Here is a 13,874-nt window from a genome sequence, read left to right on the forward strand (position 1 = left end):
TTTCTAAAAGCTGTGATGGAGTCCGAGGAGCGAATGGCCACTGGGAGAGCATTCCAAAGTCTGGGGGCAGCAACAGAGAAGGCCCTGTCCCAAGTGCACGACAGCTGAGCGTCCCTCATTGTCGGCACCCGGAGCAGAGCCCCCTCAGATGACCTCGTCAAGCGGGCAGCAACCCTTGGGAGCAGGCGGTCCCTCAGGTACCCAGGCCCAAACCGTTAAGGGCTTTAAAGGTCAAAACCAGCACCTTGAATTGGACCCAGAAACAAACTGGCAGCCAGTGCAACTCTTTCAGAATGGGTGTGATGTGCTCCCATCGGGCAGCTCCGGATAAAACCCTAGCTGCTAGGGATGTGCGTTTTGTTTCGGATACAAAATGTTTTGTGAACAAAACAGGCCATTTCGGCTGTTTTGTAGCCAAAACAAAACACCCAATGCTCAAAACAGAAAATTTTGTAGCCAAAACAAAACGTCCCTGTTTCGGATACAAAATGTTTTGTTGTTTTGGCTGTTTTGGAACTCCATTTTGCAATCGCAGAAAGTCTTTCTCCTTCAGCCTCCATTTTCAGTTTTGACATCTGTTTGAATTTCCAGCCCTTCCAGCCCGCAGATTGGCCAGTGAAAGCATGGGCTGATCTGCTGGCAATTGCCTCCTTATTCCTTTTAAGCAAATTTAAGGGTAAATTTTACCCTCATTGGCCAGTGTGCATTTCATTGTTGTTTCACACTGTTGTGTGTAGATCAATTGCATTTTGGGCGGGGGGGGGTGGATGTGGATGTGCATGACCTTTGGAAATCTGCCTGATTTTTTCCAAAGCTTGCTATTGTTGATGTATGATGTTGATGTTATTTGGGGTGGATTGGGGGCAGAAAGGGGGCTTTAGGGGCAGAAGAGTGGTTCAGGTGGTAGTGCCCCAATGGGTGCCTGCTGCCACCCAGATTCCAAAGGAATTGGGAAAAGGGCTGATTTTTAAAGAATTTCTGAAGTTGAAATGTCTTTGGGGCAGATTCGGGGCAGAAAGGGGGCCTGAGGGGCAAAACAGTGGGTTGAGTGCCAGTGCCCCAAGGGGTGCCTGCCACAACCCAGATTCCAAAGGAATAGGGCAAAGGGCTGATTTCTTAGGAATTGTTGGAAGTTTACACTTCTTTAAGGTTCCCCCCCCAGCGAATAATGGAGGTTTCAGCAGACCCATAACTCCACCTGGGGGGGCACTGGGGGGGCCGGGAGTGAGTGGTGGTGGTGCACATAGGGTGCCAACCGCCTCCATGGGTTGCTAACCCATGGGGTGCTGGGTTCTGTTGTTTCTGAGGTGTTCTGAGTGTAAATTCTCTGGTAGCATATGAGATTTTCAATGACAAACCATGAATCCACTCTCATATGCTACCAGAGAATCTGAATCTACACTCAAAACATCTCAGAAACAACAGAACCCAGTGCCCCATGGGATAGCAACCCATGCGGGTGGTTGACACCCTATGTGGTCTACACCACCACTCACTCTGGGCCACCCTGGTGCCCCCCAAGTGCAGTTATGGGGCAGGAATTATGGAGGTCCATCATTCCCTATGGGGAAGAACTTTACAGACATGCAAACTCCATTACATCTTTAAAAACCAGCCTTCTGCCCAATTCCTTTGAAATAATTCTGGCAGCTTCCTTGCCCCCACTGGGCACTGCCACCCACCCTACTCTGCTCTGGGCCATCCCTTTCCCCCCAACATGAAGCTATACTTTTGCTAAAACCTCAATTCTTCCCTAAGGGAAAAATCCTATAATTCAAAAAATCACCAAAACCCAGCCCTTTGCCCAATTCCTCTGAAATTTGGGTGGTAGTTTCCACCCATTGGGCACTACCACCCTCACACACTAGTTTTTCCCTGGGGCCATTTTTTAAAAATACAAAACATTTTGGATTCGGATTTTGCAATTTCGAACAAAGAACAAAATTGGGGTGTTTCGGATTGCCTGTTTTCGAACAAAGAACAAAACGGGGGTATTTCGGATTCGAGCCAAAAACAAAACAGAAAAAAAGACAAAACGCACAACCCTACTAGCTGCCACATTTTGCACTAGCTGCAGTTTCCGGATATTCTTCAAGGGCAGCCCCACGTAGAGCGCATTTCAGTAATCCAGCCATGACGTGACTAAGGCATGGGTGACCATGGCCAGATCTGCCTTCTCAAGAAAGGGACGCAGCTGGCGCACTAGCCGAAGCCATGCAAAGGCACCCCTGGCCACCACCTCCACCTGAGCTTCCAAAAGCAGAGTCGGGTCCAGTAGTACTCCCAAGCTGTGTACTTGCTCCTTCAAGGGGAGTGCAACCCCATCCAGAACCAGTAAAATCTCCTCATCCTGATTGGCTCTCCTACTGACCAACAGTACCTCCGTCTTGTCCGGATTAAATTTCAGTTTATTAGCCCACACCCAACCCATCACGGCCTCCAGCCCCCGATTCAGGACATCCACCGCCTCCCTAGGATCAGGTGACAAGGAGAGATAGAGCTGAGTATCATCCGCATATTGCTGACAACTCAGTCCAAGTCTCAGTCTCCGGATGACCTCTCCCAACGGCTTCATGTAGATGTTAAACAGCATGGGGGACAAGACTGAACCCTGCGGAACCCCACAGGCCAATGGCTATGGGGCTGAGCAGTAGTCCCCCAGCACCACCTTCTGGACCCTCCCCCCAAGAAAGGACCGGAACCACTGCAACGCAGTACCTCCGATTCCCATACTCGAGAGGCAGCCCAGAAGGATACCATGGTCAATGGTATCGAATGCCGCCGAGAGGTCCAGCAGAGCCAACAGGGACACACTCCCTCTGTCTAGTTCCCGGCGTAGGTCATCCATTAGACCGACCAATGCAGTCTCAGTCCCATATCCTGGGAAGCCTGACTTTGATTCCCCCCCTGCCACCAAGCCAAGCCAGTGAGCAGAAATGCTACTCTTAAGAATCTGGGAAAGAAGGGGAATTTTCCCTCACACTCGCTCCCAGCCTTGAAGTTGTTTACTGACTTGCTAAAACCGGTCATGAGAACTAGTTTGACATGTCAAGCATAATCATATCTAGCTGATTTAGGAAATGATAAGAAACCACATATAAATGATAATGCCTACGCTGTACTATGGGGGGGGGGTATTATAGTCATATAACACTTGCTTATGTAACATTCCCTCTCCTTCTAACATATTTCTCTGGGCTGAAGAACATCAACAAAAGATCTGGAATGGCTACAAGCCAGGGCCAGCTGGACATAAAAAAGTGTCTCTATCTTGAATAAAAGAGCCAGGCCGGGCTCCTGATTGGCTGCTCCCAGAAGGGGGAGAGAGGAATTTGGAGAGCCGTGCCAGAATTTGTTTATCAAAGAAGAGACACCCTGAGTAGATGAGATGATTATTTTGACTTGGAGAGGTGGCCAAAAAGGTATGGAAATCTGTAGACAGCCATTCATGGGGGAAGGGTAGGCATGGGCTTCTTCATGGAAGAGGCACCATGTAACCCCTCTCTGCATCTTCAGAGCCAGTCACCTTCACACCAGAGAAGCCAGCGGAGATTTCATTCCAGCTTACCTGGAAACTGGTAATTATTGCCCATGCTATGCCTTTCACAGCTAACCATTTCTGACTAACATCTCTGCTTTTCCCCCACCCCTCTCTCCGTCTTTCTCCTCCCTCTCCCTTCTGTCCCTGGATCTTCTCTCTTACCTATCCTGAGCTCCAGCAAAGCCCCTGCTGCAGCCACCATTTGCCAAGTGGCAGGAAACGGCATCTGTCTCCCCCTCTCCTCCTTCTGGACCCTCCTCCTCCCCTCTTCCTAAGCTGCCTTAATGAACATTCCTCTTGTTGGTCTCCCTCCCTCTCTGGAAACTGCACTTTAGCTTTTTCCTCTCTGCCAACACAGCTTCTAGGATTGTTTTGGAACAATCAGGAGATAGCAAAAGGCCTTCAGCTACTTGCTCCGAATGAAATGAAACTGTTTTAAACTATTCAGCATTTAGTAGAAGGGTTAGAAAGAAATACTTTTTCTGTTAAGAGTTAAAGATGCCTTGTACCTATTATTGGTATGAATTAACTGTCATAGAAATTATTAGACCATATGAAAGGGGAAGCACTGATTGCCGGGTTGGGGAATTGTTTTGACTTGTTGCTATGTAACAGCAAGATAAGGTGCTCTTGCACAGCTGGCTGATAACGCAACTGCCTGTTTTTTGGTGAGGCCAAAACAGGTTCCTAGCTAGCAGCTCTGCATTTTGACAAAAGGGGGGAAATGGTTTTAGGAATGCTTTTTACTGTAGTGTTACTGAACACTACACTACAAAAATAGAAAAATGAAATTGACAACTACTTGCCTATATGCCTAATCACCTACACTTGTAATCATTAGCCTTAATAAAGGCTTAATACAAATCATTAGCCATTTAAACTCACAGTTGTGATTGTGCGTGTGTGTCATCTTTCATTCTCCAGAATCACCCATGAATCTCAGAAAATGAACATTGAGGCAGCTTGTGGGCTGCATGTGATAGGATAAGGGGCAGATCAACCACCACCAATGCCCTCCCCCTTATCATATCAAAAGCAGGATGTTGGGGCTTCAGAAACCTTTGGAGCACAAAGGGTCTGCTCCAGGCTGGTGGTCTGGATAGAGACAGGGTCTGATCCATAACAGGCAAGGCTGAATTCCAAAGAAGGCAGACTATGGCCAGAGGTGAGTGTTAGGGGGTGGTGGCCATTTTTGACACACACCCTGCGCCCCTAGACATAGTGCTGGCATGGAGGGCCACCTGTATGTTTGGACCAGTGCACATTTGATTAGGTAGGTAATTAAAGTGACAGTTAACCTATAGCACCCAGACACATCTTTCTCCTTAAGTATTCTGTGTCATTTGGAGGTGTCCATACCATTCATACCATAGAAGCCTCACTCTGTAATCACTATTGAGAGTCTACCTCAGATTCAGAATTGCTGTGATAGTGGTTGTAGTTTTGTTAGCAAAAAGTGTTGAACTCTGAGAAGTGGATGTTCTGACATGCAGGTTAGCATGTATGTCTCGTGGTTATGTGGGAATGCCCACTCATCCCTTGTTCTCAATCTCCCTTAATAAAATTTAATCATTGGACATTTGCTGTGTCTGTAATTGTCTCAAACAACCCTGCCAGCTTCTGATCCCAGAAGGAAGAAAAACCTCCTCATAACACCAGTACATAATAGAAGGTACATAATAATAGGCCTTATTCATAATAGGTTGAATTCCCAAGCAAATGAAGGTTAGAAGAGCCAGAAGCAGGATCATAGTAAAAAATCAGGCAGGGCCATAAACTGAGGCAGTAATCAGGAAAAAAGGAGCAGGAGTGTAAGCATCTCCAGACAAGTTGCCCAGACTGAGAAGCAAGCTTTGAGGTCAGGCTTTATATAACTAAGCAAACGAGAATTGGCCTATGGGGTTGACTGACCATATTCAGGCCACCTGGTACTGCAGTCTAGATGGTGTCATTGATCCACAGAATTTAGTCTGCCAGCCTTCGCAAAGGACTAGAGTGTGGGTGGCACAGCAGCTTTACAGGAGAGGAGTCACTTGTATATTGTAGAATGAAAGGCAATTCTAGGGATGGATGATGGGTGGAGTAGATCTCCCAGCAATGATACTACCTCTTTTTCAGCAGAGAATCTGTTGAGGGGTCCTCCCAGGTGATTGTATGGGAGGGTGGGGGTTGATGATAAATGAGATCCTCATAAGGCTTGGGTTGTCCGCAATAGAAGGTTTTTCCGAATCCATTTCTGGAGGAGGGAAAGCTGGTCTGGTGGTAGCAAGCATGACTTGTCCCCCTAGCTAAGCAGGGTTCACCCTGGTTGCATTTGAATGGGAGACCTCATGTGAGCACTGTAAGATATTCCCCTCGAGGATGGAGCTGCTCTGGGAAGAGCAGAAGGTTCCAAGTTCCTTCTCTAGCTTCTCCAAGATAGGGCTGAGAGAGATTCCTGCCTGCAACTTTGGAGAAGCCACTGCCAGTCTGTGAAGACAATACTGATCTAGATAGACCAATGGTCTGACTCAGTATGTGACAGCTTCCTATGTTCCTATGAGCCTGGAACAATCCCCCCCCCCCAGCCCAGACTGCATTGTGTTCATAGCAAACTAATAATCTGAATTGTTCATCATGAGGATGAAGTTGACTTTGATATGCACAAACCCTTACAAAGAGAGTTGAGGGTGGAATGCTGAATTGTAGTTTTAGCATCACAGAGCCGGAAGGGCCAAATGTCCTAGTTCCATGAATGTGTCTAAACCCTTCTTAAAGCCATCCAGGCTGTTGGCTGTCACCACATCTTGTAGCAGAGAATTCCATCAGTTAATAATGCATTGTGTGAAAAAGTACTTCCTTTTGTCAGTCCTAAATTTCTTGGCAATCAGTTTCATGGGGTGACCCCTGGTTCTAGTGTTATGAGAGAGGGAGAAAATTCTATCTCAATGTATGAGTGCGGTTGGGGTTTTTAATCCAATATGCATCACTTTACACTTCCTAACATTGAGCTGCATTTGCTATTTTGTTGTCCACTCCCCCAGTTTGGAAATATTTTTTTGGAGCTCCTCACAATCTGTTGTGGATTTCACTAACCTGAATAGTTTGGTGTCATCTGCAAATTTGGCCACCTGACTGTTTACCCCAACTTCTAGATCATTTATGAATAAACTAAAAAGCAGTGGTCCCAGTACAGATCCCTGGAATCTGTACTGGAAGTACATTTCTTACTTCCCTCCATTTGGAGAACTGTCCATTCATAGTTTCAAATCAATATAAGGAGTCTTTATTGGAGAACTCCATTCTAGATAGGAAAGTGGAGAGATAGTATCTCTAATCTAGCTAGCTAGCTGAATGAAGAGAGATGCTGTCTGCATGCACACATGGTGCAGAGAGAGAGGCAAGCGTGTGTGATAGGGAGAAGAAGAAGGAAGATAGGAAAGGAGGCAGGCAGGCAGGAAGTCCCTGAGAATAGCAATCTACATATCAAATGTATCAATCTACTTATCTACTGTCAGAGCAGTAGAGAGGATGAATGATCAATGTCTTGAGCCTCTAACCCTCTGACTCACTAACCTGTCTCCCTTTGTCACTGAGGCATGAGGCAGCACAGAGTCCTTCACTTCCAACACCCTTGTCCCATGACTGCTTTTTCAAGAGTCTTTGATGGGGAATTCTGTCAAAAGCTTGAAAGTATACTTTTAAATTCCAAGTATACTATGTCAACTGGATCACCTTTATCCACATGCCTGTTGACACTCCCAAAGAACTCTAAAACGTTAGTGAGTCAAGATTTACCTTTGCAGAAGCCATGCTGGTTCTCCTTCAGCAGGGCCTGTTCTTCTATATGCTTAACAATTTTATCCTTGAGGATGCTTTCTATCAATTTGCCCAAAACAGACATTAAGCTGACTGCCTGTAATTTCCTGGATCACCCCACCCACCCCTTTTTGAAAACAAGTGTTACATTGGCTACTTTACAGTCCTCTGGTACAGAGCCAGATTGTAGGGATCTGTTATATTAATTCTCCTGAGTGTGCCTTGGAATGTGTATCCCAGAGCCCAGCTGCTTGGCTGGGCGGTGGATGCGCCTGATTGGCTGAGGCGCACCCAGGAGGATTGGTTGCTGCCGCCGTGGCCCAGCTGTGGAGGCCAGAGGTGGCAGGTCCGGCCCAGCTGCGGAGGCAAGGCCCAGGAGGGGGGAAAGAAAGTGGCAGGGGATGGGGAGAAGTGGCAGTGGGGAGGAGAGGTGGCTGGGCCCAGAAGCAGAGACTGGGGCAGAAGGTGGGGGGAGAGGTAACCGCCGGCCCCAAAGAGTGCACAGATGCTCTGTGCAGGGTCTCCTAATAAGTTATATATTTTTGCAAGGAGCTTGGCAGTTTCATATTTGATTTCTTTAAGGACTCTCAGGTGGATGCCATCTGGCTCTGGCGATTTGCTAACTTTTAAGTTTTCCAGGCAATTTAGAATGTCATCTCATGTCACCTCTATCTGACTCAGTCCTTTAGCCTCTGTCTTTGAAAAGCTTGGTTCAGTCACAAGTATATGCTCGGTATCTTCTGGTGTGAAGACAGATGCAAATAAATCATTTAGCTTCTCTGCAATCTCCATATTCTCCTTAATAATACCTTTCAGTCCCTCATAATCTAAGGGTTCAACTGCTTCCCTGGCAGGGGCAAAGCAAGGTTGGAGTGGGTCCAGAGACGAGATTTTAAAATGAGCCCCCCCCCCCTCAAAGTCCAGGGCCTCTGCACACCCCAGGCCCCCAAGGATTTAAGTCTGATATTTCAAAATAAGTATGCTGCTTGGAAATACATTTCACAGAATACACACACGCACACTTCATAAGATATAGTGATATACATTGAATACTATATATTTGTGCTACTTTTAATGCCTAGAACACACTAGAAACACTAATTATTCAAATGGGCCCCTCGCTGCAGATTAGCAAAGGAGACTTTCAACCATGCAGTGTTAGCCTATGTATGTTTTCTCAGAATTCTGAACAAATTCAGTAAAGTTTGATTCCAGGAGGTTTTTCACAGGAGGCTTTTAAAGCCCTTTAACACACATCTCCTCTGGAATGGAGGTGCTGCATTCACATGTTGGCCAGATTTACCCTGAAGTCCCTGCGAGTTATTGGAGAGCAGTTCACACGCAAGAAAAATAAAATAAAAGCACAACACATGGTTCACAGTTCTCACTCAGACCTTCTGGGTTGCAAAACAACTTGAACATAAGTGCATTTATGAATGAATGAATGAATATAATATTGTTTGTTCCAGACGTTTTTGTAATTTTCTGCCATGAAACAAGCCACTTAAAGGACTTTTTAGATAGTTTTTTTAAGACAGCAAATTTTCCAATCTGTTTTAAATTAAACTAGCTGACCCCGCACAGAGCATCTGTGCAGTTGTGCACTGAGCCTGTGGCATCCCTCCGCAGCTCGCTCGCTCTCCCCCCGCAGCTCGCTCGCTCTCCCCCCCGCAGCTCGCTCACTCTCCCCCCGCAGCTCGCTCCCCCCCCCCGCAGCTTGCTCGCTCACTCTCTCTCTCCCCCCTCGCTGCTGCCACCACCGTGGCCACTCGTTCCCCTCAGGCCGCTGACAAGCCTGAGCCCACCCCTTGCCTCCCTGCCTCCCTCTGACAATGGCCTCGGTAGCCCCACACAGCAGCAGTGGTTGACTGGGCCCTGCCTTGCTGCTAGTGCTGCCATGGCTGCTGACAGGCTCAGGTCCATCCCTTGTCCCTCCTTCTGTCTCTCTTCCTCCTCCCTTCTTTTTCTCTTTCTCTCTCCTCCACTCGCTCTTCCCCACTCTTTCTTCTCCTTCCCTTCATGTTTTTTTTCTCCCTCCCTCCCTCCCTCCCTGAATTATTTAATTCACACAACGGCATCCTCCTTCTCCTGAAGGGGCTCTTTCCTCCCTCACAACCTGACTTTTTGCAGACCCCTGCCTGCTATCCTTTTATATAGAGAGAAATTCCTCTCCTCTGTGATCAAGAACATCTTCTGACCAGTAACAGTTGCATTCCAACTGACTTTAACCATCACAGGCTCCTCCTCCTTATCTGCGTATGAAATCCCCACTGTCCCATCACCATGGTGCTTCTGCTCTCACAGGCTCCTCTACCCTATCTGCATATGGAATCCCCACTGCCCAATCAGGTGCTTCTGCTTGCAAACTCTGTCAGCCAATCGCCTCCTTTCTACCATGTCCCCACGCATGGCCTGTCTTGGAGAATTAATGATATAGATATTCAGAGACTTCTCAGTCTCCCCCCGCCCCCATATCAAAGCCCTATGGCAAGCAGATCACTATATATCCGGTGGGGGGAGGTAACCACAAAGAGGAATTCACATTCTACCTGGCAAAGGCTGGGCTAGCTGTGCTGGTCGGAGGGTCTGCTGCAGAGAACTGTAGGGGCCACTCTAGCTGCCTCCTTGCTTGCTTGCTTGCTTGCTTGCTTGGGGCCTGCAGGCCTACTCAAGTTCAGGCTTCACTGAGGCCTACAAGGAGATCTCCCTGGAAGCCCCGCCCACCCACCAATCAGCTGAGAGGTGGGGAGAAAAGGAGCTCCTAGCAGCTTGCCTGCTGCTTAGATTGCTGGCTAGGAGGACAAGCAGGAGAGAGGGCAAGCAGGGCAAGTGGCTGAGGGACCTTGGGACCGGGCAGGGGGCAATGAGGAGTCATGTGAGGTGTCTCTGGGGCACCCCTCCAGGCAGTGGGGCCCCCAGACAACTGTCTCCCCTTGCTTAATGGTAATTCCGCCCATGTTCCCTGGAAGGTTTCCTGCTTCTGATATATTTAAAGTTTTTGTCAGTTCCCTTGATGCTTTTAGCTAAATGTTCCTCCACTAACCTCATCTAAGGGGAGGGGGGATTAGGAGGGTTTGCTGCTGGGAGCTGCATGGCTCCCACTGCAGCAGACGATCGGCAAAAAGCAGGCTAGGCTCCCTTAGCCCACTTTTTGCCAATCATGAGAATCTCCTCTTTGTGTTCTTTTCTGTTCTCTTCATTTGGGCAAGACTTCCAATTTCTGAAGCAAGTCTTTTTTCCCCTTCCAGTGCTACTCCATCCTCAGTTCACCCCTCCCTGTCCTTTCTATAGGATTTATATGCAAGAATTAGGGGTGTGCATGGAACTGGCTGGCCCGGTTTGGTTCGAGTCCAGACCAGACTCCATCAAACCCTCCCCAGTCCGGGTCTGGACACGTTCGTGGTTTTTAAAAAAATTAAAATAAATTTAAAGTACCTTTAGCCCCTTTGGGGGGCTTGCTGTATGCTGTAGGGGGGTCCGCAAGGGTTCCCCTTTCCCCTACCCGCCTCTGAAGTCACCGCCACAGCCCAGGAAATTTATCATTTTTGGCCCATTCGGGCCTCTGTAGTACGCGGTGGCCATTTTGGCCACTGCCGCACATACATAAATGGGTCATGCCAGGGCTCGCAGGAGTCATTTACGCATGTGCGGTGGTGGCCAAAATGGCCACCGCCGCGCACTACAGAGGTCCGGACAGGCCCAAAATGATCAATTTCCCAGGTCACAGCAGTGACTTCAGAGGTCGGCAAGGGGAAGGGGAACCCTCGTGGACACACACACACACACACACACTCCGTGGCATACAGGAAGCCCCCCGAAGGGGCTAAAGGTACTTTAAATTTATTTTAATTTATTTTTTAAAAAAATTGCTAACGTGTCCGGACCCGGACTGGGAAGGGTTCGATGGGGACTGGACTGGACTTGGCTGGTCTGGTTCGAGTCCAGTCTGGACTCAAACTGAACTGGGCCAGCCGGTTCCATGCAGCCAGTTCCATGCAGCCGGTTCCATTCCCGAACCTCCGGACCAAACCTCCAGACCACAGGACTGGTCCACTACATCCCTACCAGGAATAATAGTATCCCACTAGTGCTCACTGTTCCACCATGTTTCTGTTATGCCCACTATATCTATATTTTCATTAGCAACCATGTATTTTAGCTTGCCCATCTTGGCTTGGAGGCTTCTGGCACTGGGATATAAGCACCTGTTTGCTGAATCTCTAATCTGGTATGTGCTATCTTTCTTATGCCCATTTGATCTTTTTGACCAGCTAGCAAATCCTTTTGTCTACTCTTTATCTGGTTCTTCTCTGTCCCCTTCTGTCTTATCTGAAGCATATATACCTTCGCACCTGCAGGGAGACCACAGTGTGCTACAAGAAAGGAACAAATGCACTGCACAATAGTTCCTGTGGATCAAACATAATCATTTTGAAACGTATACAAAGATATATGCAACCCTGGTTATAAATAGTTGTGTGCATGGTTCAGTTTGGGCACACTGTTAAAGCCCTCCAGACCGGTTCAGAAGTCCGGCGATCCGGAGGTTTGGATGGGCGGGGGACTGTTACTTTAAGCGGGGGGGTGGTAGTACTCCCCCCCCCGCTGCTCTTCCCCCTCCGGCGCTGGTCCTTTAAAAAATCTTCTTGGGGCGGCAGAGTTCCTCCCTGCCGCCCCTGCCCCCATCGTTGTTCCTTAAGGCTAAAAGGGACTAGAGCTAGCGGCGCGCATGTGCCCTGCGCGCGCTCGTCTCTGACGCTGACGCGCGTGCACCGCATACATGCAAATGCAAATATTTTAGCCCCTTACAAGAAATATAATTGTAATCACAAAGGGCATGATTGTGCTCTTGCACAGCTCCCATTCATCGGGAGTTTTTGCTCAGAACAACTTCCTGATAGCTTATACGCAAAGACTTTAGCTCTTAGCAAACTTCAGGTGCATATTTCCATCTTACAATATGTCCAGTGATTGTTGCTGGTGTTTCTTTTTAGATTTTGAGCCCTTGGGGTACAGGGAGCCATCTTGTTTATTTATTATTTTTCTGTGTAAACCACCCTGAGCCATTTTTGGAAGGGCGGTATAGAAATTGAATTAATAATAATAATAATAAATAATAATAATAATAATAATATATATTTGCTTAAATTTAAATTCAGGACTGTGTTTTTAAAACACACAAATAGAAGCTGAAAGCTGCCTCTTTGCATCCAATTGGCAGGTCCTGTGCTAGATATCTTCTTTCGCTGATGCCAATGAAACAGCCCCCACCTCCTAAGGAATGGGGGTGTGCACAACCATTCGATGTAGAACTGGTTAACACCAAACTGAGTCAGTTTGGTGGTTAGATCGCAAACTGAACCGGGGCTGGTACGGTCTATGATCAAATTGGACCAAGCCCAGTTTGATGACTCAACAGAGCCAAATTTTCCCTGTCTTCCACAGTGTTGGGGGGCTAATAGGAAGTGCAAGAGATCATTTCAGGGAATGGGAGTTTTATGCATGCCTCTTATAAGCCCATTCTTGGTCATGCAAGTTACTAGTGCCCCATTCCCTGCCATGGTCATATGACTTGTCCCATGCTTGTGTTTATGGAAGGGCTGAGTAAAAAAAGGACTTCTCCATATGCAGATATTAGGTCCACACTCAACAGTACTGAGTCTGATATGACACATTTCAGTTTCAATTTTCATGTTACATTTGTTTTGTATTTACTTTAACTTTTGCTAAAATGACACAACTAATACTAGTAAACACTCATGTGTCCTGTAAGCATAGATAAACACACATTCCAGGCTATGCGGGAAATTCCACTTTCCCAAGCCCAATGTTGACTCAATTGTAAATAATACAAGTACTAGATGAGAACAATTCAAGGTGAATCGCAGAATTCCCATAGCCCATTTTGGACATATACTTCTAAATCAACATTCAAATTTGTGGTAATGTGGAAGTAATATTCAAGATGATAAAGCTATTTGAGATAATACGCCTCTTAAATTGTTGTCCTCCAATGCAGCTCATATATACTTCAGCACACAGATTTATTTGCTATGATCTAAATGAGAGATCATTTAAAACTGATCACTTACATTTAAAAGTATAATGCATTTTCAGCATGGTCTGGCATTCTGTTGTTACTTATCTATTTTGTTTTTCCAGCAGAGCAAAAGCAAACTGTAAAATTCCATTTGCTATTCTGGTGGAGTAATTGCGACAATAAAACAGAAGTATTTTTAACAATACCAGCATGGATTCTAGGCAGGGGGAAAACACACTTTCCTTTACAGGCAAGGAAGTACAGTTCCATGCTGCAGTTTTTCTCTTTATTGCTCAAGATATAAATTCCTTATGCAGATTTCATGGCTGCCAATCAGATAAACAGTTACAGAGAAGTGAGAAGGAGAGCCCTAAATTACATTTGTCCATCTCCACAATCCTTTTAATGAATTTTACTTACAGGAGCCTGAATCTTGCCATGTTATATTATCAGTTCAGCCACAATCCCATGGTTTTTAAATTATTTTCCACATAG

The 13,874-nt window shown here is 46.8% G+C and overlaps 1 long non-coding RNA gene across 6 annotated transcripts in view; it reads left to right on the forward strand.

Moving 5' to 3' along the window:
• The first annotated feature begins 9,755 nt into the window (after window positions 1–9,755).
• The window catches only part of LOC128324278 (uncharacterized), a 37,684-nt gene continuing 33,565 nt past the window's right edge, over window positions 9,756–13,874 (forward strand). For 4 of the 6 annotated variants that reach the window (XR_008306767.1, XR_008306762.1, XR_008306765.1 and 1 more), the window contains exon 1: window positions 9,756–10,282. This is a non-coding gene — a long non-coding RNA (uncharacterized LOC128324278). Of the gene's footprint in view, window positions 10,283–10,961; window positions 11,169–11,498; window positions 11,568–13,874 lie in introns of those variants that run through there. The other 2 variants (XR_008306764.1, XR_008306766.1) reach the window with 2 other exon arrangements.

The sequence above is a fragment of the Hemicordylus capensis genome, chromosome 4, assembly GCF_027244095.1.
Source record: "Hemicordylus capensis ecotype Gifberg chromosome 4, rHemCap1.1.pri, whole genome shotgun sequence".
Classification (NCBI taxonomy): domain Eukaryota; kingdom Metazoa; phylum Chordata; class Lepidosauria; order Squamata; family Cordylidae; genus Hemicordylus; species Hemicordylus capensis.